This window comes from Acomys minous, assembly GCF_964271855.1.
Source record: "Acomys minous genome assembly, chromosome: 9".
Lineage (NCBI taxonomy): Eukaryota > Metazoa > Chordata > Mammalia > Rodentia > Muridae > Acomys > Acomys minous.
This window is the reverse complement of record NC_140490.1, coordinates 51,490,171-51,515,089: the sequence shown is the minus strand read 5'-3', so window position 1 is coordinate 51,515,089 and position 24,919 is coordinate 51,490,171. Positions and strand designations below refer to the sequence as shown.

The following is a 24,919-nucleotide window of genomic DNA, read 5'->3' as shown; positions in this document are numbered from 1 at the left end:
TCTGTTCCTTTCTTATTTCTTATCCCACCAAGCTCTGCTGAATCTAGCCACAGTTTACAATCTGGATCATAGGCATCCTCTCTATAAAAATGCAATGACTTTTCTAGAACCCAAATGCCATCGTCACAGTGTTGTCAATGCTGCTGGCATGACTTGTGTCACAGACGGTCATTATGCAGGGTTGTTAATTAAGACTGTTCACTCAGCAAAGACTCCTCACCCAGAAGACAAGGATCTAACTCCAGGCTAGAAAGCATCTAGTTTTCTAACAGGTATAAGGTGCAATGTGGAGTTAATGGTGATTCAGAATCCAAGGGACTTCCGTTCAGAACATCTGCCTTTCTAGACCATGAAGGCTGGGTAACCAGATCTCTCTATCTTTACACCTTTAAGGCCTAAGGGAGTCCCTTATACAAGCTTGCAAAAGCTGTACCTTCTGGAAGCTTCATAGTACAAAGAACAATCTCAACATGTTTAATCGTTTACGTTGCGTGTTTTGCATGAATAACCTCACTTAGGGGACATGAGTCTATATATAGAAAAGATGCCAGTACTTTTCCATTGTATAGAAGGGGAACTTGCAGCTCACTTATTTGCTTAAATTCACACAGTCAGGATTTGAAGTGTAACTGTGAGCACACACAGGCACCTTTCTAGCCACCTGGAAAAAGGTATCTTTTCCTGTGCAGACAGTAAACTCCCCTCCTGTCCCCTTAATATTGCCGAAGGACTTCGAACGGCATTCCTCAGCCTGTGGGTCGTGAGTCTTTTGGAGTCATACAACCTTCACAGGGGTCACCTAAGGCCATACTGCATATCAGATATTTACATTATAATTCGTAACAGCAGCAAAATTACAGTTATGGGGTACCAACAAAATAATTTTATGGTTAGGGTCATCACAGCATGAGGGTCTGTATTTGGCATAGAACAAATGGCCCTCCCTGCAGGTCAGTATCACACAGATTTCAGAGGACAAAGTTTCCCTCTGCTACATGCGGGCATCTCTTGTTCTGCCTCTTGCCACCAGCATCATCTTCCTTATACCGGACTTGAACCCCGGCCAAGTTGCTGGTGCATGCAGTCTATTTCCAGTCACCGCAGGCTCTGTGTCAGCTCTCAAGCCCCTGTTGACTCAGACGAAGAAGAACAATTGAGCTATCCATCAGTTCAGGATAATGTGCCAGTCACATGCCTTTTCCTTTCACCCCTGGGGTTCATGCACACCCTGAGCAAGAGACAACCAGACTTCCTCAGAGAGCAAGCCTGTTGATGAATAAGCGCCTTCCGTCCACCATGCAAGCAGGGAAGGCATTCCTCAAAGCTGTCTTTACTATGTGCGCTAAAACAACACTTAGTCCTTCTGTGAGGTTGCCTAAAGGAGCCCCTGAACATTCAAAGGCTCATCAGCATCTATCTCACTCTCTACTAGCAAAATGGGCTTAAAATGAAGCTCAAGATCCCTCATCCTTCTAAAAGCTAGAGCAGTCTTGTTTTTTAAGTTCTGAATCCTTTAACTTTCAGGTTCCCCTACCTCCTGTTCCATCCAGCCCTGATAGACTGTTTCCTTTTCTGAGTTCAGGAGCCTGGACAACTCATTTGATAAGCCCCCGCTCCATCCATCCTTTTATCCATCGGTTCACTCAGTCACGCATACCATGAACGCTGAGGTTGTCCTACGTGCTGGGCAGTGTGGTGGGAGCTGGGATGAAGTTCTGCCCACATCTACACAAAGAGCCAGACAGCTCCAGAGGGTGATCAATGTAGCACTCTAGACCTTAGGGAGCCAATGCTGCTTGAAAGGAGTAAAAGAGAAGAGGGAGACGTCAGGAGATTCATGCAAAGCTGCCTCCTCCAGTTGAAATGTCTGGATGTCAGGGCAAGGCAACAGTGGTTCTTAGAGACTTACAGATGACTCCAGTGTGCAGCCAGGTTTGAGCACATCTCTGGAAACCACCTAGAAATCTATGTCTCATCCCACCACTATGGTGGCTTGCCGCTGGTGAATGGACTGGCCTAGAAGGACAAACAGCAGACGTGAAAGGTGGGGGGTCCAACTCATTCATCAGTCTCCCCAGCTGGTCAGGAGGAGGCTCGGTCCCAGCTAACCTCACTTATTGCTGAGTGCCCCTTCTGCCCACCTCCGCCTCCAGAGAGCGCTCATGCACTAAGCCAGACAACCTGAGGCTCTCCCACTCTCTGCTGAGCAACACCTCACTCCACAGACCCTAGGCACTCAAACACCTGCAGGCATAACATTCTCCAAGCAGAGGAAACACACACTTTAGGATGCCAATCCTCAGGGGGTTCGTGGACCCTCTCTGGGAAAGGCTCAGGAAGAAGTTGCCTTAACCGAAGACCCCAAGGTAACAGTGATTCTCAGACTTAACACAAATCTCAAGAATGAATGACTCATTGCCGTCCGGTCACCCCACCTACACAGCTGTCGCTCTCGCTCCTTTTGAGGACTGTTTATGCATAGCCAACCCGAATACCCTCCCGGCTTGGGCTTGGTCATCTTGGCTTCATTTAAAACATCCAGGTTTCTTGTGATATTCCTGAATAGTTTCTAATGTTTTAGAAACTTGTTTTTAACTTGTTCCTTCTTTCTAGCTTTTCAAAAACAATCATTTTAATTTTCTGTAAATGCCTTTGTGGCACTTCTTGGCTGAGCACTCATTTTGTAAGATAGTGGTACACATAACAGTGTCTTTTGAGTCATCGACATAGCTATTGTCTTCCTTAAATTTTGTTTGCATTCCCATTTTGTAGATAAAATATTTTATCTCCCGGGCACTGCAAATGAATGGCCTTCAACCTGTTGAATAAATAGCCAAACCCTCCCTTTGGATGAGTCGTGTGTGTGTGTGTGTGTGTGTGTGTGTGTGTGTGTGTGTGTGTGTGTTGCACCTCTGTTGGGAATAGATGGACAGAAAAGAAATGCCACAGAGCCCCAGAATAGGTCCTCAAACAATTGCACGAGTATTCAGTAATAGTTGTTTTGATTTGTGTCACTCTGACAGCAGTTGTATCTGCAATGCTAACCATATGTGTCCTTTAATAGCTACTTCTTCCCCGTTCTCTATCCCAGGAAATGAATCATTAAAGAGAACACAAGAGCCAGACAGGGACTCTGAGGACTGTTTGGATGAGTAGAAACAAATATCACTTCAAGGCCACATAGCAAGTACAGTCAGCCTTCTCTATCCACGTGTTCTGCAGCCATGAACCAACTAGCTCTGCAGTGATAGTATCCCTGGGAAACAGCCTACCTGACTTGCACGCACTTGTCTTCATATGTTTCTCCTCATTATTCCCTAATCCTACACTAGAACAATTGTTTACATGGCATTTCTCTTGTCATAAGTGGTCTAGGTGATGCAGAGATGACTCGGAGTGTACGCCAGGGCATAGATGAATGGTACGCCACTCTATGGAAGGACTTGAGCATCCATGAATTTGGCCCCCCACAGAGTGTTTCTGGAACCAGTCCCCTGCAGAAAGGGAGAGAAGGAGAGGAGAGAGAGGAGAGAGGATTGTCAGTGCTGTGACAATAGAAGGTCATGCTGAAGCTTGACTCTTGAGTTCACAAAGGTAACAAATGGTGGGGAAGGGCTGTAGCTCAGTGGATGTGGTACTTGCCTAGCATGCATGGAATCCTGGGTTCCACCACCCGCCCCCCCAAGCATGGCATAAAACCATCTCTAAACAAAATAATAGTAAAACAAAAAATTTAAAAGCAAACACAGCCAAGAACAGGCTTAACTTTTTGGACAAAAGCCCCTCAACTACACTGTTTCAGGAAACGGGGTCTCTCTATGTATCCCATGCTGGCCTCTCTACCTTGCCATCCTCCTGCCTCCATCTCCCAAGTGCTAGGATTATGGAGCATCTCACCCTGCTGTGCAAGCCCCTCCCCCCCTTAAAGAAGAACAACAGAAATGTGTTGTTCTCGCACATGACTAAGTAAAGGGACTTTCCGACCACATGTGGCTCAGAGGATTTCTCCAGCTGCTGTTACTTCTCAGCAAGCAGGAAGGAGAAAAGGACCCTGGAGAAGGCATCTGTCTCTTCAGAGTCAATAATGGCAAAGCCACTCCTGTTATTTTTGATTCATCTTATTGGGAATCTTAACACAATTATTCTGAAGCTCCGTAACCTCAACCAAATTATTTTAATACACTGAACTTCAGTCTTCCCACGTGCAAAACTGAACAAAGCAGCAACTGCACGGATCAGTGAGAAAACACACCTGAGGGCGCAGCAAGCCACCTGTGTCCCTCATAATTAAAATAGGCCATTATTAGCAGGGCCTGTTGGGGCACTCCGGTATCCACATCTAGAAGATGGAGGCGAGAAGACTGTGAATGTAAGACCATTCTTGGCTACATAGAGAGATTATGTAAAAATGTAAAAAGAAGGAAAGGAGGAAGGAAGAAAATATATGTCATTATATTATTTAAGGACATAGAATTATCTAGCTTAAACAAGGTTATTATTATTTGGTAGCTGACTATACAAACAATAACTAGAATTGCCTAAATTTGAGGATCTCTTGGAAAGATTATGACAAATAAATGAGTTGCCATCATGATAAGGAGAGGTTTATCGTATATAACATCTCTCCATGCTAATCAAAACCAGAACTAGATAACAAGGACCATATGAGTTCTTTACTGGGAGATATTTGGGGATTATGTTGGCCACAATTGCCATCTTGGATATGTTGCATATTTACCACTATAGAGATAGGCGGGTGAATAAAAGAGTGTTTTGAGATTCCTTTCTAGACTAGGATTCCAGGAGCTTGTGAAGTCCAAGCAAAGCCAGGGGATATCTAATAAGCATCATTGTTTCTCTCTGAAGACACGAATAGTGATGGCCTTAGGGACATACAGGAGAAAGAGGCCATCGACAGAGTCAGTGCAACAGGGGCCATGTCTGTGGTACCCTGCCTGCAGCAGGTTACATTGGATAATGAAAAAAAAAAAGCTTATAAATGTTATCAACTGTTGTTACTATGCTCAGAAAGCCACAATCCAAAGTGTGAACAAAGTATAGTGGATAAAGGGAAGGGAGTGTCTCAGGTGTGGCATGTATGTGCGGGAGTGTGAATCTGGGTTCACAGGTACCATGGCAAAGAGTGTTTTTCGTGAGGCAGATAAACAAACGCTAAGGCCCTTCCTACCTCACTTTCTGTCTCAGCCCCTCATTCTTGCAGAGCCCCAGGGCCTCACTAAGCTGGATGCTTGGTCTGCACTGGATGTGCACATCTTCCTTGTAGATCTGTGTCCTGAGCTGGGAGGTCACCGTGGCAGTGATGTGTGCCTGGAATCTAATAATGTTCTCACAATCTTCTCAAACCTTTAACACCCCTACGAGTCGGTGATCCTAGGCCTTGCCTTGTGACTTCAGATGGAATGAAAAAAAAAAAAAAAAGAACAGAAAAGAAACCAAGACTAGCCCTTGAAGAAACCTGCACAGTTGCAACAAAGAGCCAGAGTCAGGGCATTGAGACAAATTCTATTAAAACCTATTTGTCTCCATGAGTCAGTTTTGCATCACCAGGAACTCCAACTCAGGGATGCCAGCGTTAATAACACTATGTCTCCAGCACCACACCACCCTCCGCACAGAGGAATGATGGAGGTGACGAAGTCATTTGTTGGTTCAGCAATGAATCAACAGCTGTCAAGTGGCTTTGCTATTACAATGAACCAATCGAGGGCCTTCTAGGCTAGTGGAGGGACACAGGTTAAACAGGTTAAATGGATAATGTCATGTCAAACAGTAGTGGTAGGCCGTGAGTCCTGTAAATAGGAAAGGGGTGATTCGTAAAGACTGCTACCAGGGAAATGCTCCCACATGGGACACCGAGAAGAAACATAAAAGCTGGTATGAGTCATATCATTGTCCCTTAAATAAATGAGAGTGAGTGAATTTGACCTGTGTGGGAACAAAATTCAGTGCAAAAGGGAGCATGAGACCCTTTCTCTGGTCCTGAGGACGCTGTAACAGAGGTTCATTTAATTTTTTAATCTTCATAGCAGTTTCATGAGATAGCTCACCAGAGTATACACAGCTTGTACAGGGTGATACCGAGTTTTAATTCTTCTGATTTATTTTTATTATATGCTTGAAATGGCTGCATATCATAAACAGTATATATTTGCAGTACACGATTTTAGACTTCCTGATGTATGTAAAAAGTCTATGGGAGTCATCACCCTCGAGAAAATAAACATAGCTTCCATCCCCCAAAAGAATTTCCATGCCTCCTCTAATCCATCCCTCTGCTCTCCTCCCATCCCCAGCTCCACGTGACCATGGCTCTTTTTTCTGTTACTATAAATGAGCCTGTTCTATGAGAATATACAGGGGGAGGTAATCCCCCTCAGGAACAGTCATAGGGGAGGGGACTAAAGGGAAAAGAGGAGGGAGGGAAGAATGGGAGGATACAAGGGATGGGATAACCATTGAGATGTAACAAGAATAAATTAATAAAGGAAAAAAATAAAAAAATAAAAATAATAAAAATAAATAAAGTTTGGAAGCACAGGGATTTGAACCCAGGGCTTTTCCCATATTAAGTATATCCCCAGGCTTCATTTAAAATTTTAATTTGACATAGGCTCTCTCTGAGTTGCCCAGGCTGACCCAAATCCAAACAGGGCCTTGAACTTGTGATCTTCTTGCCTCAGGCCCCTGAGGAGCTGGGATCATAGACTTGCACCACCAAGCCCAACAATGTTCTATAGGGTGTGTGCTTTTGTAGGGAGGGTTCTGGGTCCTGCCGCTCTGCAGGGTTACTTTCTGCTTGCTCCATGTTGTTTCTGAGAAGACAACTTCATTTCCGTCACTGGGTGGTGCTGCAGTGTCCACTGTTGTCAATTGTCCACTTAACCTGTTAGTAGACAGTGGGGCTGTTTCCAGCTTTAACTGTTAAAAATCAAGCTGCTCGGACTACTCCTATGTCTGTATCGGATCCATATATTTATCCTTAGGTAATAAAGACGGGACTAGAATGCGTAGACACTTCTTTGGGTGGCAAAATCGAACTGGAACAGAGCCAAGCCTACCAGATTTTAAGATCTACACTAAGGATAACGAGTAGCCACCTAAGACTGTAGTCAGGGAGCCTGTAATTCAGACGTCACCCAGTTCCTCTGTCATCTCAGGAGAGATTGCCTTAGATAACCCAGCATGGGAAGGCTGGCTTTGCACTCTCTCCCACAGTGATTCGTGGTCTGATAGCAGCAGGGCCCAATCCTTTCTACTGTCCTTTCCTCAGTGGTCAAATCCCAGGCAAGTCCAAGGCTGAGTGAGACTTCTTGGCTCATGACAAGGGGAGGAAAGCAGCGGCTTACTGGTTTCCAATGTATCCCACTCCTCCATGTCACCTCACATCAAGCAAAAGCACATCTCAGAGAGAGCCGTGTGGGCTGAGATAACATTCCTGGAGGAAGTGGCTTCATATAAAGACCTGAGGAGTGATGGGAGGTGGTAGATGGAAATCAAGAGCAGAAAGGGAAAGTGGTACAGGCAGCATCCGCAGCTGCTGCTAAGGAACTGAAAACAGAGCATGGGACTGTCCCAGGGACATTTAGAAGTCCTGTGCCACTGGGTAGCAGAACTCTTCCCTTACAGCCATGGTCCTCAACCTTCCTAAGGCTGTGACCCTTTAACACAGTTCCTCGTGTTGCAGTGACCCCTACTCCTAAAATTATTTTCGTTGCTACTTTATAAGTTTGCAGCTATGAGCCATAATGTAAATAGCTGTGTTTTTGGATGGTCTTAGGCAACCCATGTGAAAAGGTCGTTTGACACGCCCCCTAAAGGGTCACGACCCACAGGCTGAGAACTGCTGCCTTAGGAATTTCGGGCACTGTGAACCAAAGCAGCCCCTCCCAGCAAGCTGTCAATGGCAACGGTGGGTCTGAGTCCAGCTCTCCTAACCTCTAGTCTGGATCTTCTCCTCACACATAGAGCTGCTTCCTGTTGACAGTGCAAGTTTCAAAAAATCGAGTGAAGGGAGGAACTGCCTTCCACTTTACACAGTAATCACCTGCCTTGTACCGTTCACTATGCTATTTGTGATCAAGTTCCATCATTCTTTTCCTGGGGACCCAGAGTAACACCTCACCCGCTGGGCAGATGCTTTAAGAAAGGAACTGCTGGGGGACGGGGTAGGGTGGGGGGACGTGTACAGAAAGAAATAAAGGGGGATAGTCAATGACTCATTTCCCCTGCCGTTAGTTTAAGTTATAATTAACCAAAGTTTTAAAATAAAACCTAAACGGCACCTGCTCCACCACGCAACCGCAGAAGCACACCCCACTAATCAGCTCCGACCTCACATCAACAACCCACTGCAGAAGCAATTAGGGGGTGATTCTTGCCATGTGGATTCCTTTCCTGGTTAAATAACCCACGGTCCAGCATGGGAGCACGGAAACCGCAAAGCTGCCGTGCGTCCGTCTTTCAATGTTAAAGGGCGAGCATTTTATGTTATGCAGTTGTATGGAGGAGATTTGTTTTGAGCTCGGGCACGCCCCCCTGTACTGCTTTACAGTGACAGTCCCCTAGATGGCTTCAGTGGCCGAACAGGCTGAACAAGCTGAAGGACTCAGGGAAGATAAAACCCACTGAACGGAGTCGAGCTGGAATTCACAGTACATGGACAGCCTGGGCCAGCAAGAGCAGTTGGTCACTCAGCAACCCCGGGAGGCCAAGCGGCTGAACTGCGCTTATGCGCATGTTCCTGGGTCAGCCGCTGGAGGGGAATTATGGGCAGTTGGAGAAATGAACCCTTAAAATAATCTACCCAAGCTGTGGTGAAGATGCTCAAACACAGAGAGCTCAAACACACTTTCTCTGACTCAGGCTTTCCCTCCCAACCACTTTCTACCTCTAGCAGGGTCCTGGTGATATTTAATGAATTAAACACAGGCAGCAATTCCACTCCTCAGAGAACCAAGAGACTTAAAATCAGGCATTCATAGCAGCACATTCACAATAGCCAAAAGGTGGGAGCACCCTAAATGTCTATCACATTGTCAGAATTGTGTGAAATCTAGCAACAACAATCACCCCTTTCCTTTCCCCCAGCTTGAGCCTCCTGAGGAAATGTTAATTTCTTAGGGCCCATTGCTGGTAGCTGGAGGAGAAGCACCCACAGGTGTCTCTCCTTAGAAGACCTCTGCTCCTATCAAGACAGTGACAGAGCTTGTGTAGAACCAGAAATGTATGGGATGGCATTGATCTATATGGCTTACCCGCTGCAGCTGAAAATATGTGTTCTTTATCACAAGCAAGCACACTCACCCTAGGGTAAGATCTTCAGTGTGACATCACTAGGGTCTCCTAGATCTGTAAGATAGTCCTTGTGAAAGGATTTTGAAATGCACCAATAAGGAAATTAAAGTGTGCAGCTTATTTCCACGGGTGTGAAGGTGACCCCACATTGGTGACAACTAGTATATCCAAGACAATAACTACTACACCGGTGGTTACATGGACAGCTTTCAAGATGTGAAGATTCGCAGAGGCTGTAAAACATCTGGAAATTGATATGGTCTGTGTAGTCCAGGTGAGTCGCTCTTCTGTTTGAGGTTAGAGTTAAGAGTTTGTGCTGCTGTGACTGTGGAGACCCTTCTCCCAAACTTGCTGTCCAGTGTCTCACTAGTTCTAGAACCACAGAGGGGAAAACGATGAATAAAGGATGAAAGTTCTGCATATTTAGCTCCCAGGTCATTATATGGATTATTAACTTTTCCCAACTCCTTTGTGGGATTAATTGGAAACAATTGCAGTGTTCACACCACTTCCCTACATTAATTAAGAGGCATTACATGCCCTCCCCCCTACCCCCATTCTACTGGTAACAAAAGGGACAAGGGAGGCTCCTCAATTACCAGACAGCAGCCACGGAAGGAAAGGGCTGGGGAAACTGTGTCTGAGAAGGAAGGGGACCACAGCCCAGTGTCTGCAGAGAGAGACCCTGAGCCCACTGCTGAGCGACCAGGGACACTGGATTCTAAGCCTCTAGCTCAATCCCCAGGTCTTTATTTACTACTTGACAAAATCTCCCTAAGAATGGAAAACATGTTAAGGAGCATTAAGTAACACCCTGGCTTGTTGAAAAAAACAAAAACAAAACCAAAAACCAACCCTCTCCGTTCATGATTGCATGTCTATGTTTTCGATTCTTCCACTCAAAAATAAATTCAAAAGAAAATTAAAACAATACCTACAATAGAAACATCTCGAATGGTAAAGCTCTTTAAAAATACACGCATTTATTCTGTCTTTGTCAAGAAAGCTAGAAATGCAAGTGGGTGGTTCTGCGTTTCAAAAGACCCCCTCACCTTCCTAAGACAATGTGTCTGATGAGACTGCTATTGTGTCCAGAGAGGTATTGTACATCCACTTTGCAAGCGAGGTGGGACAGAGAAGGGAAGAAAAGAGGAGGAACAAGATAGATAAAGAAGGCAACATCCCAGAAAATCTCACTCAGTTTGTTTAAAGTAGGACTTCTCAGAACATTTGGAATGTGCCTGCCTGAAATCTCTAAGGCAGCGGTTCCCAAACTGTGGGTTCTGACCTCTTTGGGGGTTAAATGACTCTTTCACAGCGGTCACCTAAGACCATCAGAAACACTGATATTTACACTATGGTTCATAACAGTAGCAAAATTACAGTTATGAAATAGCAATGAAAATAATTTTATGCATGGGGGTCAGCACAACATGAGGAACTGTATTAAAGGGTCACAGTGTCAGGAAGGTTGAGGACCACCATGGCTGTAAGGGAAGAGATCTGCTACCCAATGGCACAGGACTTCTAAATGTCCCTGGGACAGTCCCATGCTCTGTTTTCAGTTCCTTAGCAGCAGCTGCCAATGCTGCCTGTACCACTTTCCCTTTCTGCTCTTGACTTCCATCTACCACCTCACATCACTCCCCAGGTCTCTATATGAAGCTGCTTCCTCCAGGAAGGCACAAGTGCACGCGCGCGCATGCACACACACACACACACACACACACACACACACACACACACACACATATCAATCTCTCTGCACTGTGTCACTCACTGCAAGTCAACTTGTCTGCTATTGAGCTAAAACTGGAGATTCTGTTATAGTAAAGTCCGTGTTTATCTTGTTTTAGATGAGAATATTTTCTCAGTCTAGGTGCTAAGTAAATGTTTGTCAAGCCAATGAATAATGAGCAAATGATCTGGGACGTATGAATGAAAAAGATTTGGATAGATTAATATTTCTTAATGTGGATGTTGGACTCTGAGGTTCTAAGAAAATGGGGAGGGGGTGCTCTAGGGTTTAGGAAACACTGGACTCAGCAGTGTTGACCTAGCTCAGTTGTTCAGGAGTTCTCAGAGCATTTGAACTGCTGAAGTGTTGTGAAATCTCCATGGGGAGGTGGGAAGCTGGCATGCCCAATGACATCACCCAGAATCGGTGGTCAGAGATTCCATTTCTTCAACAAAGCATCTTATAAGACCAGAGCATGCATTGGGTGAAGCCACCAAAGAAAACAAATAGGAGAAGGCAGATGGAGAGAGCATTAACACTGTATAAAATGCTAAGTAGACTGTAATAGCAGAAAAGTTGGTACCAAGCACAGATGCAATTAGAGATGAGCACGGAAAGAGTGCAGGCTCAGGCAGAGCCATCAGTGTCATACTGAACGACTTAAATGTTATGCTGCACCAAAGGAGTACAGCTGTAGGAAGGACGTCACACTCTAGCTTGATTTTAGTAAGATGGTTCTGTTTCCATCGTGGAAAATAAATATGAGTGTTTTGCAAATAGAAAGCCAGTGCAATTCTTGTGATGGTTCTAGTGGGAGGGGCTAAGGATGTAGACCAGAGAAATGGCAACTGGTATAGAAGAGGAAACTAGACAGATGCATTTGAAGGTCAGAGGCTCCTACAGAAAGGACTAAAAGCAAGGGAGAGCTCCAGACACAAGCCAATGCTCATTGGGAAGTAAGTTAATAGGGGAGGGAAAGGAAGAGGGCACCCCCACAAGTCTGGCAGCTTACAACCACCTGTAACTCCAGCTCCGATGCTTCTGATGAACTTGTCTAACCTCCGTAGCACCTGCACACATGTACACACAGACATACACCAACTCATACACAAATACATGTACATGCACCCAAACATACACAAACACACACATTCACACATACACACCAACACATACATACACACCAACTCATGCACACATACACACACAAAACATGATAGATGTCTTGGAAGGAAGGAGGGAAGGAAGGAAGGAAGGATAGCAGAGCTATGTGATGGCATGACACCACTCTAAAAACTTTTTGAGAACAGAAACCATATCCATTTTATTCATGTCTGTATGTCCAGTGTCTGCTGCATATACGTGGCAGTTGATTATAACTGGTGGCTAACTGAATAAATGAACAAACATTTAAATATATGAGTGAACAATTAAACGCAGTGCTGTTTTCAATGGCTCCAATCATTTCCCAAGTTAGCATTGTCCTCTGTGGACCCACTGAGATACTGAGCTGACTGGCTGAGAGATCGCAGAACTGGCTGGTTCTCTATCTTTAGTGAGAAGGGACTTCCTACCCTAAAACAGCTTGGCCAGTCTGAGATAATGACTCAGACAGTCAAGAACGACCGGAAGTAGATGAGCTGGACCAAGCAGGTCAGATTTATTGTACTCTTTAACACAATCCCTCATGATTGTGGCATTTACAAGAAGAGTGAGAAATGTAGTAATCTGAGGCATCATTGAGGAGAGAGTGTCAGAATGGAAGGAAACACCATGAAGACCCTGGTAGCAAAACAAAAGGCATCTTGGTGACTGGAGTAGGATGTGGGAGAGCTGCTGATGAGACAGACAGTACCCAAGATGCGTGGTTCCTAGCCCACCCACCCACCCCCCTTTCTCATTGTTAAGATGCCGCTGTTTGGCATAGTGATCCATTTACCTTGGTGATGATCCTAAACCTAGCCATTATCTATCATCCTCCTTGGGCACGTAAGCCTGTCAGAGGCCACACAGCTGAGGTGTAAGTGCTGGCCCTACATGGTTCCCAGGCTTGGACATTAGACCCCGTGTTGATTACCCCAGGAAGGCACAGATAGGGGGGGGGGGCGATTGTATTTCCACTCCAGTTAGGTTCATCATCTCTGTTTCCTTAGCTTGTACGTGTGGCTCTCGGCCTGTGATATACTTGAATATGGCCTAACTAGGATTATAGTTAAATTTTGTTTCTGAGAGGTTTTCACCTGGTTCCACATCGGCATGCTAAAACCCCAACCCCTCTGAGATGAAACAGAACAGACATGTGTGAGGACTAGAGCAGAGCTCTGAGGTAGCTGGGTGGCAGGTATTGCTTCAAGCATGAGCTTAAGAAAATACAAACCATAATCCCCATTTCCAAACCCTAAACCAAAGAATGAAACAACCATGAGCACCATGCAAAAAAATCTATCACCTTCAAGCGAGTGTATCCTAAGGGCAGTATCTCCCAGAATTGGCACTGTTCTCCTAACATGGGTGCTCAATGGAAAGGGGGAGCAAGTAATAGCCCAAAGTACTGTAGTTGTCCGGGGAGGCTTCCTGGAGGAGGCAAGCCTTGGGTAATACCTCTAAAGACAGGCTAGCTACAAAGTAGCCCCAAGGGCACCTTGGGTGTAGAAGATGTGCGACCAGGAAGCAGTCTGGATATAGTGACTATGATACTATTTTTTAAAGATAAGTTTAAAGATTATTTAAATGCTAATACATTCACATACAACTTTTTTTTTAAAGACTGTTTAATATTAATGTCTTTTTAAACCAAAGTGGTTTGGTTTGACAAGTGTGTTAGTGCTTTTCCTCTGTGCTATGACAAAATAGCTGACAGAAAGAAGGGAGGAAGGCTTATTCTGGCTCGCCTTTTGAGGGTATGGTCCATCCTTGCAGAGAAGGTTGCAGAGGCAAGATAAAGACGCCACTGCTCACTTCTCAATAGCCCAGGAGGCAGAGAGACAACAGCAAGCCCAAATGGGCTATAAAAGTCCAAAGCCCACTTCCCAGAAAGCCACTTTCTCCAGCTAGGCCTCATTTCCCAAATCCCTTACAACAGTATCATAAGCTGTGGACTAGTATATGAGCCCACGGAGAACATTTCACATTCAACCAGATATGGTAATTTGAGATTTAGTGTAAAGATAGATGGTGTCTGTGCTCAGAAAACCTCATTAATCAAGCTGGATTGTTGACTAGGTTACACACACACACTGGACATGACAGGACCACTGTAATCATGAATGCCCAGCAGTTGTGATTGCCTGCATAGACCAAGCTCATCAACATTCTTCATATACTTTATGAAGAATGAGGGGTTCACAACCCCCCACTTCTTTCTCACTGAGGAGGTATGGTCAATTGGTGGTACCTGGGGAAGGGAGAGTCAGCTTTCATGACATTGCCCTTTATAGTGAAGCCTCTTCGGTCCCTAGAATTAACCACCTGAAATGATGCCAAGGAAGCTCCAAGCCCGTTTAGATTCAGAGGGAGAATCAGATTCTGTCACTCAGTGGGAAAACATCCAGCTTCTAGAATATATGGAATGATGGACATCCCATCCACCTTTAGAAAACATGATCAATAACATGAAAACTTGCTAGAAGACCCTCACATGATATTTATTGTTTACTGGGGACCTCAGTCAATTCCCACCAAATCACTCTACAAAAGGAGTCTTGTCTGCATTTCAGAAACAAGAAAAAGGAGGCTCGGAGCCATGTTGGCTAGGAGCAGTCACCACCTGCTGTATGCCATGCCCTAGAGATGGTTTATAAGCATCCAGCCAGATTTTCTCTTTGGTTCACTAAAACTAGGCTAAATGACCTGCATGTTCATGTGGAATGGCTCGAATCCAAGCCCAGGTCTGTCAAGTCTGCTCTAGTAGCCATTTGTGACACAACTCACATTCTGCTAGCATCTCACTCCTGTCTCAGTCCTATTTGGACCCAAGTCATGACATCAATCCCATATGGTGCTTTGGAGAGAATTAAAGGGAGCAACAAAAACAGCCTCACCCTGTGGGAAACTGCCTTTTCTCGTTGCTCACCCCAAGTGACGCTGCCACTCACATTGTGCTGAGATGACTGAAAGCAGTATGAAAAATGGCTTCTGAGATTGGCAGTGGCACCTCCTTGGCAGGGAACAAGGTAATAACCACTGTGTTATGGATTAGTCTGGAGCCCTCAGACCTTTTCCTGTCAGGCTCTGCCTTCCTTTCTGGGAAGCCTTAAGAAACAGCCCCCTATTCTCCAAACGAGAATCCTTTGGCCTCATACGTCTCTTGTTTATGGAATTGCAGACCTCCCACAATGAAGCAGAACTAAACGAAGTTTAGAAGCCAGATAAGCTTAATATGGCACTGGCCGGAAGACCTCCAGGCAGAGCATCATATAGAGTTGGGCAAGGATACCTCGGCTCAAACACACTAAACTCATAATAAATGGGAAGAGGGAAGAAAAAAAAGAAAAGAAAAGGATGGGCAGAGAGAGGAGGAAAAATGATGTCAGAGGAGAGAAAGAAAAGGAGGAAGGGAAAGAGACAGGCGGTGGACAGCAGTCAGTTTACCACTTGCACAGGTGCCACAGGGAGAGGAGCAGAAATAAGATGGGAGGACACAGAAGAAGAGACGCTCTTACCACTCCGCCACCCAGCAGACTCCCTGACTCAGCCTCTGAGGCTTCCTGATGACCTGGCGGCTCTTAGTTTTAAGAAGAAAACATTTTCCACGCAATGACACTGTAGTTACTATCCTACCAAGGGCTCACGGACCCTCCCTCTCCTCTCAAGAATCTACTGTGTCTTCACTTCCTCAGCAGAGCCGTATGTCCAAGTCTGAGCCGGTCCCAGACTCCAGAATTCCCAGAAATCCCACTGACACGTTCTTGTGTTGGTTTCAAGCCTGTTGCCCTGTCTGTGTAGGTCGAGCTTACGTGTGTTTACTCTGTGACGCAAGTGTATTCTCTACTCATTTCATCTCTGTGAGGACTTGTTAAGCCTTCAGCCATGCACTGCCATTCAAGGGTTTTAGTTCCATGTCGTGGAAACAAAGGACAGAAAAAGAGAAAATAGTTGAGTAACAGACATGTAGGAGGGAAACGACTTAGAGAATATACCGGAGCCCACTGAGTAAAACGCTAGGCTCCTGGCAGCGCAACATTCTAAGCTCTGGCTTTGTTTGTTTTGAGAGAGGGTTTCTCTGTGTAGCCTTGGCTGTCCTGGACTCCCTTTGTAGACTGGGCTGGCCTTGAACTCACAGAGGTCCACCTGTCTCTGCCTCCCCTAGTGCTGGGATTATAGGCATTCACCACCATGCCTGGCTTAAGATCCCTGCTTTTAAAATAGACTTAAAAAAAAAGAAAGAAAGAAAGAAACAGTTTCGAGCGGGGCGTAGTGGTGCACACCTTTAATCCCAGCACTCGGGAGGCAGAGGCAGGTGGATCTCTGTGAGTGTGAGGCCAGCCTGGTCTACAAGTAAGTCCAGGACAACCAAGGCTACACAGAGAAACCCTGTCTCGAAAAAACAAACAAACAAACAGTTTCGGATTAACAATAAAACTGAAAGAAAGGTGTAATATTTTTCCATATCCCAAACACATAGCCTTTCCCACTGTGAGCATTTGAAAGCTGTATTCATTCTAACAGATTATGTTTCACTGCCACACCCTTGTTCATTGTTTATATTAGGGGTCATGCTTGGTGCTACATGTTCAATGGGCTTCTGCAATTACATCTGACAGCAGCTAATGAGAATTCTCTTTGCATGTGGTATCAGTCGTTCTCCGGTTAAAGGGCCAAGAGACTAGAGTGGCAGTTCTCAGCGTGTGGGTCGTGACCCCTTTGGCAAGCCTTTATCACCAAAAATATTTACATGACGAGTCACAACAGTAGTAAAATTACAGTTACGAAGTAGCAACAAGAACAGTTTTATAGTTGAGGGGTCACCACAACACGAGGAGCTGTATTAAAGGGTCGCAGCATTAGGAAGGTTGGGGACCACTGGACTGGGGTGTGAAGAAACTGAAGAGCCAGAATAAAGAAAAACCAAACCAAACAAACAGACTGAACAATAAAGCTAAGTGCCACGCCACGGGCCACCATTTCTTATCCCACGTAAACCACTATCAGAGTGTGTCTTCTTTGCCCCAGCCCAGCTGTCTAAGAATTTGAGGCCTTAAGAAAAGCTAGAAACGCTGAAAAGATAGATCCCACAAGCATTTACACGTTTAAAAAATGTAATATTTTACCAATTAACACTAAGCAGTGTTCATAAGAATGACCTTAATATGCTTGTTCAAAGAAAAGGACTGAATTCAAGCTGCCTCATCTATTAAAAATTGGGTGTAACTCACCACCTTATTGATTTGTTGTTGTTGGAATTGAGGGAAATGTGCAAAATGCCTAAGACAGTGTCTGATACTAAACGCTAAAAGCATTGGTGTGTGTAACATGTGTAACAATGAGGACAGTGACGGCAGTGGAGCTAATGTGTCAGGCGGTTAGGGCCAGAAATGGGAAGGAAGATATTTGACCCCCTCAGGTACTTATCAATCCCCCCCCCAGGTATTTATCAATCACGTCATTCATGAAGACAATCTCATGTTCCAAGGTGAATCCAAAGGTAAATGGTACATGATTCCTAGGCCCGAAGAGGTCATTAGCACATGATTATGGGAGACTGAGGCAAGTGTTATAATGCATCTTTTTTCTTTAGGCTGGGTTTTACTGTGGATCACCGACTGACCTCAAGCTTGTAATCCCCCTGTCTCCTCCCCCTGAGTGCTGGAATTATACACATCATCATGTGTGGCTGTACTATATCAATGTATAGAAAGGGTGTGGTGACAAAGATGAGAGAACAGTAGGAGTAACGAGCTACAGTCAATAGCTGAGCATCCCCTAGAAGTGTATGGTATTTGGTCAGGAGTAGGCATTTTAAAGATGGATATTCTGGGCAAAGAAATATGGCTACTAACAAAACCACAGTGTCGTGGAGACTATGTCGCAGTAAAAGAAATAGACAAAACAGAACCAAGCAATTGAAGCAATGAGGCAAGGAGGAAAAAAATCCCTGAAGCCAGTTTATAATAAATCTCCAGTGTATCACACCAGGCAGGAGGGATTTTACTCAAAAGGGAATAGTTTTCTATTAAAGTCTTTAAGTTGGGAGGTTGTATGACGTAATGCCTGACTTTGACCCATATGCACAGTGAAGGCGGGGTGGGAAATGAATCTGAGGGGCAGGAGACAGAGGCTTGGAGACCAGGCATGAGTTCTGGAGGCAGCTTGGGTGATATAGCCTAGCCCCTGTGGCTTAGGAAGGTGGCCGCTGATTTGACAAGATTGGATGGTTTATTTCAGGGGTTTCATGAAATGAGCAGCGAGGAGACAGGTATACAAGAAGACATAGGGCAACGTGCGACACCAAGGACTCTAACTTGAGCAGTACAGATGATCCAAAGGAGAAACTTTCTACACACCCAAGGTCTATTTGTTGTATTCTTCACACCTCCCTGGTAGCGCAAATGAAACTAAATCTTTGGTATTATCTAAATTCCTATTTTATTCATTATTTTCCTGTTCTACTTAGGAAGATACGATGTGGGTGACGCTGGAACCAAGTGAATACAGAATCCTTTTCTGTCCACTTGCTTTACTATTGCAATTATTTATTACATTTTATTATTATGTAGGTGCACGTGCCAGGGCACATGTGCGAGGGCTGGAAGACGATTCGGGGAGAGTCACTTTTCTCCTTCCACCATGTGGGTCCCAGAGATCAAACTCAGGGTGTCAGGCAACAGCAAGCACACCTTTACCCCACTGAGTCATCCTGCCAGCCCGCAGAGTCTTCTCAAGTTTCCAGGCAGTAAAGAAAAATATGTTATCAAAGACTAACTGTAACCATACAATGGCTAATTATAGTCCAGGGCTAGGCTACCTAGTGTGTAACCACTGTATGTGACCACTGAAGACTGACTATTCCTGAGGAGTGATCCAAGTGGAAAATACAAATTAGAAGTCAGAAATGGAAAAATTAATACATAATACATCATCTATTAATGTTTACATTAATTACATGTTGGAATGATATTCTAAAAATAATTCCACTAGTTTTTTAATGTGGATACTATGAGTTTAAAGATTATGTATATGATCCCTATTATATTTCTTTTGGTGAGGACTGACCTATGAAATTCAAGTTATTCAGACAATTGATGTATGTTTTCCCATTATTGTTCCTTGACCTTTACTAAGGTCCAATTACCTGATATTTTCTAATATCTCCCAATGTGTCCTCATTCCTATTGAGAAAGTAGTTACTGAGGCAACTGTCACAACAGGTTGTGTGATATTCACGCCATCTGTAGGGTGAGACATAAACACCCTTCTGTCATCCCATACATAATCTGAATCTCTGCAAGTCAAAGCAGGGAAGACCTGTCTGCTGATTCCTGCCTGGGTCACTGGCTTCTCGGGAGTCTAAAAAGGGGGGTAGCAGCTCCTGCCCTCTCACCTCAGAGGGCTGTAGGGGTAGTTAGCACGGCATTTCAAAGACAGCTCTGAGGCTATGCCATCCATCTGCCGATCATCTCATTAATGGTGGTCATGGGACCAGTTTCCCTTGGTAGACGTGCACAAAGAGTAAAGAAGGGAAACAGAGGAGACTGAAGGTAGTGTCCATTCCCAAAGATGGCAATGGTCCTTTCCAAGTCCACCCCAGATCTTACAGCACAGCCCGGCTAACTTGGAGTCTGGAGGGACCAGAGCCCACTGTGCGTGCAAATCATTGTGGCATCATGTGAACCCGACCCACAGTCTAGGGTTTTATTAATCTCACCATCATGATATACTCATGCAATTAATTTCATCCCCATTTCTCAAAGAGCCTCTTTGTTCTCCGTGACCCCTCAGCGGGCATCATTTGGCAAGAGAAAGTGTAGGTGGACCAGGTACACTGGGACAGAATGAAACGAGTCCCTTCGTCCAGGAGTGTGGTGGTTTCAAAAATATGTCGTTTGGCCTTGGAGATTGTGAGATGGTGGGGCAGAGATGAAGGATTCACTCCCTATACCAAGCCAACAGCTTTTACTTAGCTTCCTGTATCTTCTAGGTGGTTGAGGGAGGGCGTGCACAGATCAGGTTCCGGGTGGGGCCGGGTGTGTGTGTGGCTAACGGCCCTACAGCTTTGACTCCTAGAAATGTGACAAAAGTAATAAACACCTCGGAGTTCAGAGTTTGTGCATGTGTTAAAAAGCTTTCTGAGGCTTTTCAACTTTGGGCTGAGACATGGATCGGAAACCATCCAGTGCCTAATCTCAAGAAAGCTGCTGTGGTTTGTGAGAAGTACCTGCCTGCCCAGCAGGACGGTCAGGAGGTTCTGTAACCAAGAATCAAAACAAAGGAGAATATATGCAGAGCGCCGAAAGGCAGCGCCAAAACGAAAATTCTAGCAAGGTTGATTGTTATTGTTTGATCTTTTGAGTGTCTTCCTACTCTGGGGGTATAGATGCTGCCTGGGGTTTGGGCTAGGGACTTAAGTTGGGAGAGTGTCGCTGCTACATCCCTTTAAATTATAATGGAGTCTGGGTAATGGGGTTGTTAATTTCCTTTAGAAGGAGACAAACTGCGTATTAAAAAGCTCAACAAATACTTAAAAAAAAAAAAAGCAGCTAAGGCGGTGGCTGTGGCTTTGAGTTCCAGACTTCTCTATGGCTGAGTCCTTGGGATCCTCCCAAGCTGAGCCAGTGGAGCTGAGCTGCTGCGGGCTGAGTCGGAAGACTCACAGAGCTTGGGGGCGGTCAAGTGCAGGACCAGGGTCTGGGTTGGATCCCCAGGCTACTTTCTGTTTCACTTCGAAATGTCCCTTGCTTCCAAAACCGGTGGCCTCCCAATTCGAGTGAGACGCTGGACTCCTTGGAGACCTAGGGCTCTGTGAAGGTAAGAGGTGACTGTATTCCTCCTGGGGGGCGGGGGGCGGGGGAGGAGGGGCACCGCCGCCCTGCAGGGTCTGGGTGGTCCCGCCCAAGGAGGTGAGCGGTCTGCCTGGTGTTCTGGGAATCTCATGAGGCTCCGGTAGGGGGTGAGGGAGAGTATCTGAGCTCTGAAAACGGATACAATGGCCCCCTGCTGCCGAGATGCATGGCCCCTTTCTGAGGGGTGAGTTAGTGAGTTGGCTCTGTCCCCCAACTTCTCCATGAGGGAGCTGATCTGCGGCCAAGCTTGGCAACATCGGGAAGGGGACCGAAGGGGCTGCCTGGCACCGCAAGGCTGTGTGTGTGTGGCATGTGTGTTTGCAGAGCCCAGCCCCCGGGGGAGACTGTGGCTCACTCTGAGAAAGCACAGCTGTTGAAGAGCCAGAGACCAGATCCTGTGTGGATGTGTGTGTGTGAGCCCAGCGATCTGGGCGGTCTTTAAGGTAGGCACAGGAGTCTGAAATCATTTTTGGTGCTTTTGTGGGTTTCTTAGGTGCATCTTGTATTGGCTTTTCACTTTGCATGATTTAGAGGCTTTTTCCCTTTAGGGAACTGCCAGCATCGATTGGTTTGGTTTTTAAAATCTTCGAGCCTGGTTCCTCGGATGTCCCTGATTTGTCATGTAGTCTATCCTTGAGGACCCCGTCTTGAGATGGTGATGTTTTGTAGACCCAGGATATCCTTTGCTGACTTCACTGCAGTGGAGGCACCGGGAGCCCTGCATACCTGCTGAAGCCGGCTCCTCGGAGCCTTGGGAAGTTTCTGACTTAAAGACACAGGAAAGGAAAAACCTGAGATTAGAAGCTGTTCTTCGCGGGGGTGTGGGGGGGGGGTGCGGCGGATGGACTTGGGGGAAGGGGGCGAAGCTGTAGACACAAATGAAAGATGACTTGAAAACTGGAAGGTAAAAACAAGGACTGGGTCTGGTGGGATGGGCGGGCCAGCGTTGTAAGGCGTGCTGCAAGGAGAGGCAAATCAACAAGAGACCTTTTCACTGGCTTTAGAAGACCATGTGGGCCCAGGCTCCTAAAAAAAGCAGATACAAGGACTAGACATACTTTACAAGAGTTGGTTTCTAATTGTTACTCTTTTCTGGTCACATGAGGTCCACTAAATAAGTTAGGGTGATGCTAAAAGCAGAAGGTGAAATGCCCTTAAGAATACTGACTATAAAGAGATATTCAAGTTTTTTTTTTATACTATCTTTCTCACCTTACTTCCAGATTTGGGCAAATTGTGTGAGGTGAATATGTAGAATTTAAACAATTCTTTAAAATGGTACAGTGACTACGTGGCACTGTTCAAATAGAAACGTCTTATCAGCAGCTTTTACATCTCCAGGACCACATGCCATATTTGAAAATTCAAAAGCCTTGTCATGGATTTCCGTCATTTTCTCTTTCCTGGGTACCTGGCACCGCATTTATTCTGATACCCAACAGATAAAACTAAAGGACAAAGCCAGAAGATATTCTGAGGTTTTAAATTAAAACCTACACTTGATATGTAGGGACAATAATATCTAAATTATTTATGTTAAATACAAGAGCAGCTCAGGGGCCACCTTGTAAAGGCCACAGTGGTCCCTGGGGAAAACCTTGTTTAAACAATTGAGTTTCCTCTGTCTGGATTTCTACCAGATGAAATGTGCCAGGGACCCTGTTTCTGCACTGCGATTATGTGCAGAAGACTGGGATTCTTACAGATGGCCTCCAGACACTGCCAATGATGATGGGGCTTTTCTGAGCCACTTAGCTTTGAGTACATTGCTTTGCACTCAAATTTGATGATATGCCTATGTCTAGGTGCCCACATTTTCTATGCCAAGAACTCGGGCTTACAGTTTGACAGAAGACTTCTGTGTTCCTTTCTGTACAAGGGACACTCTGGGAAATGCCTTGAAGATGCCGGGGTTTGTCCCTTACCAGGGGGTATTTCATTATTTTGTAGGACAAGAAATCAGAAGGTATAACACAGAACAGATTTTTGAAGATCCGGTTCTTCCGGCAATACAGGCCCTTTGGTTAAATTAGTAGGTTCTGAAGTCAGGTTGAGCTGTGTTCCTGTTCCATTCCTTCCACCAGTTTAATGAGCGAACGGTAGGCAGGCTCGTGGCCTTTCTACGACTTAGTTTCCTCATCTATGGAACTGGATGACAGCAAGTTGTACTGAAAGTGGGAAGTGAGGTATGGATAAAGCAGCATGGCTAGCACCTTAAACTGTAAGTACCTGCTGTCGTCAGACAATAAAAAGTATGTATGGACCTTTATCCTAGTATCTGTGGTCCTGGGCGTGCTTTGGAATTAATTCACTAACTTGTCTATTCCTGTGTATAAGGAGGCATCTTTGGCCCCAAGCTTTGGACATGTTTTGGTTTAAACCACACAGGGTATCAACGGCAGCAGCAGGTGAGCAGTGCTGGTCTCCAGATGGCCCTGAGCACTACTCCCTGGGGAATACCACATTGCTGATCCAACAGCTAGCGTGGCCCAACATAGGCAGCCCTTGTCTGTGGAAGTCCAACACCCCATCCAGGCGATGCTGCTTGGTGCAGCCTGTTTGGTTTTCCTCTCCCTTTGTCTTAGCCTGAATCTGCTGGGCTTAGGGCTCCTGGGGGATTTTCATCCCGCCAGGACAGAAGGGCCCATGGTGATCTGTGACTACATTCCCAAGGTTCTGAGAGCACAGTGTGATTAACCTGAAGGTGCTCAAAACCCTCTTTTTTGCATTCCTTGAGTGTTTAACATGCTGCGAAGTTCAGAATCCACAGCTTCAGGCTAAGAGGCAAAAGCATGCAGAAGCCTAGCTTCCAGCTTCCAAGGAAGTAATTAAGTAGATAGAATTTCCTCCTGGGGGTCGGCATGAGGAAGGGACAGTGAAGAACTGCACAGGGCATCCTTTCTTAGGAAACCCACAAGATAATCCAAAATTTAAAAGGAACAGGACAAACAACCTAACCAAACTAGGAAAGACGAGATAAAAACTTCTAGAAAACAAAAGTACATGTTGATAATAAAAAACACCCCAGGCAACAGGCAAAGGGGCCACATGTGGAAAAAAGCAGTGCAGGACATGAGGGGACTAGGAACAAGCTCAGCTTGAGCACCCTGAATAAATCATTTAGTTGAATTCTAATTTCCTCAGTTACAAAATGATAAGTAGCAATTTCTACCTTTCCCTCGAGGTGCCCAAGAGAAGTAAATGAAAGTCTGTGTCAAAACTGAAAGGATGGGCTAGGGCCAGGTTCAGCCAGTAAAGTGGTTACTGTGCAAATGTGAAGACCAGGGTTCTGATCCCAAGAACACAAAGCCAGGTGGGCGTAGCCTACCTGCAACCCCAGAGCTATGGAGGAGATAGGAAATCCCTGGAGTAACCTTGCTAGCCAGACTAGCTAAAACAGTGAACTGCAGACTCAACCAGAGGCCTTACCTCCCTATAAGGTGGAGAGTCATCAAGGAAGATGTGCAACATCAATATTGCCCCCTCCCCCCCCCCCACACACACATGCCTTTATAAGACTGCACTGCATTTTCAAAAAGGTCAGTCTGTCTGCTATAGGGGAAGCTTAGCATGGAACCAAATGTTGTTTTCAAGTTTATAATATCGGAGCATCTATAAATATATATGTCTGTAATGAAAGAAAATTTACTTGTACATGCATCCACATATATGTGCAACCACATACATGAGAACACACACACAGATACCACACATATACATATGTGAAACAAACATGAAAAAATAGCCTAAAGAGACAGAAACCTCAGTAATTCTTGTGAATCTAGTCAAGAGGAATTAAAAACTATTTGGCATAAAATAATGTCAAGAAAAAAAGGTTGCTGTGGACCGTCAGTGACACTTAGAATCA

General features: G+C 45.3%; 1 protein-coding gene across 7 annotated transcripts in view; it reads left to right on the top strand.

Moving 5' to 3' along the window:
* Nucleotides 1-24,919, top strand: part of PHACTR1 (phosphatase and actin regulator 1) — a 461,758-nt gene that overhangs the window by 169,139 nt on the left and 267,700 nt on the right. Inside the window, exon 1 of one of the 7 annotated variants that reach the window (XM_084794587.1) lies at nucleotides 20,732-21,016. The exons of 5 other annotated variants lie outside the window; for them this stretch is intronic. The gene's annotated coding sequence lies outside the window, so the exon portion shown is untranslated. Of the gene's footprint in view, nucleotides 1-20,731; nucleotides 21,017-21,347; nucleotides 21,495-24,919 lie in introns of those variants that run through there. One more of the 7 variants, XM_084794588.1, reaches the window with a different exon arrangement.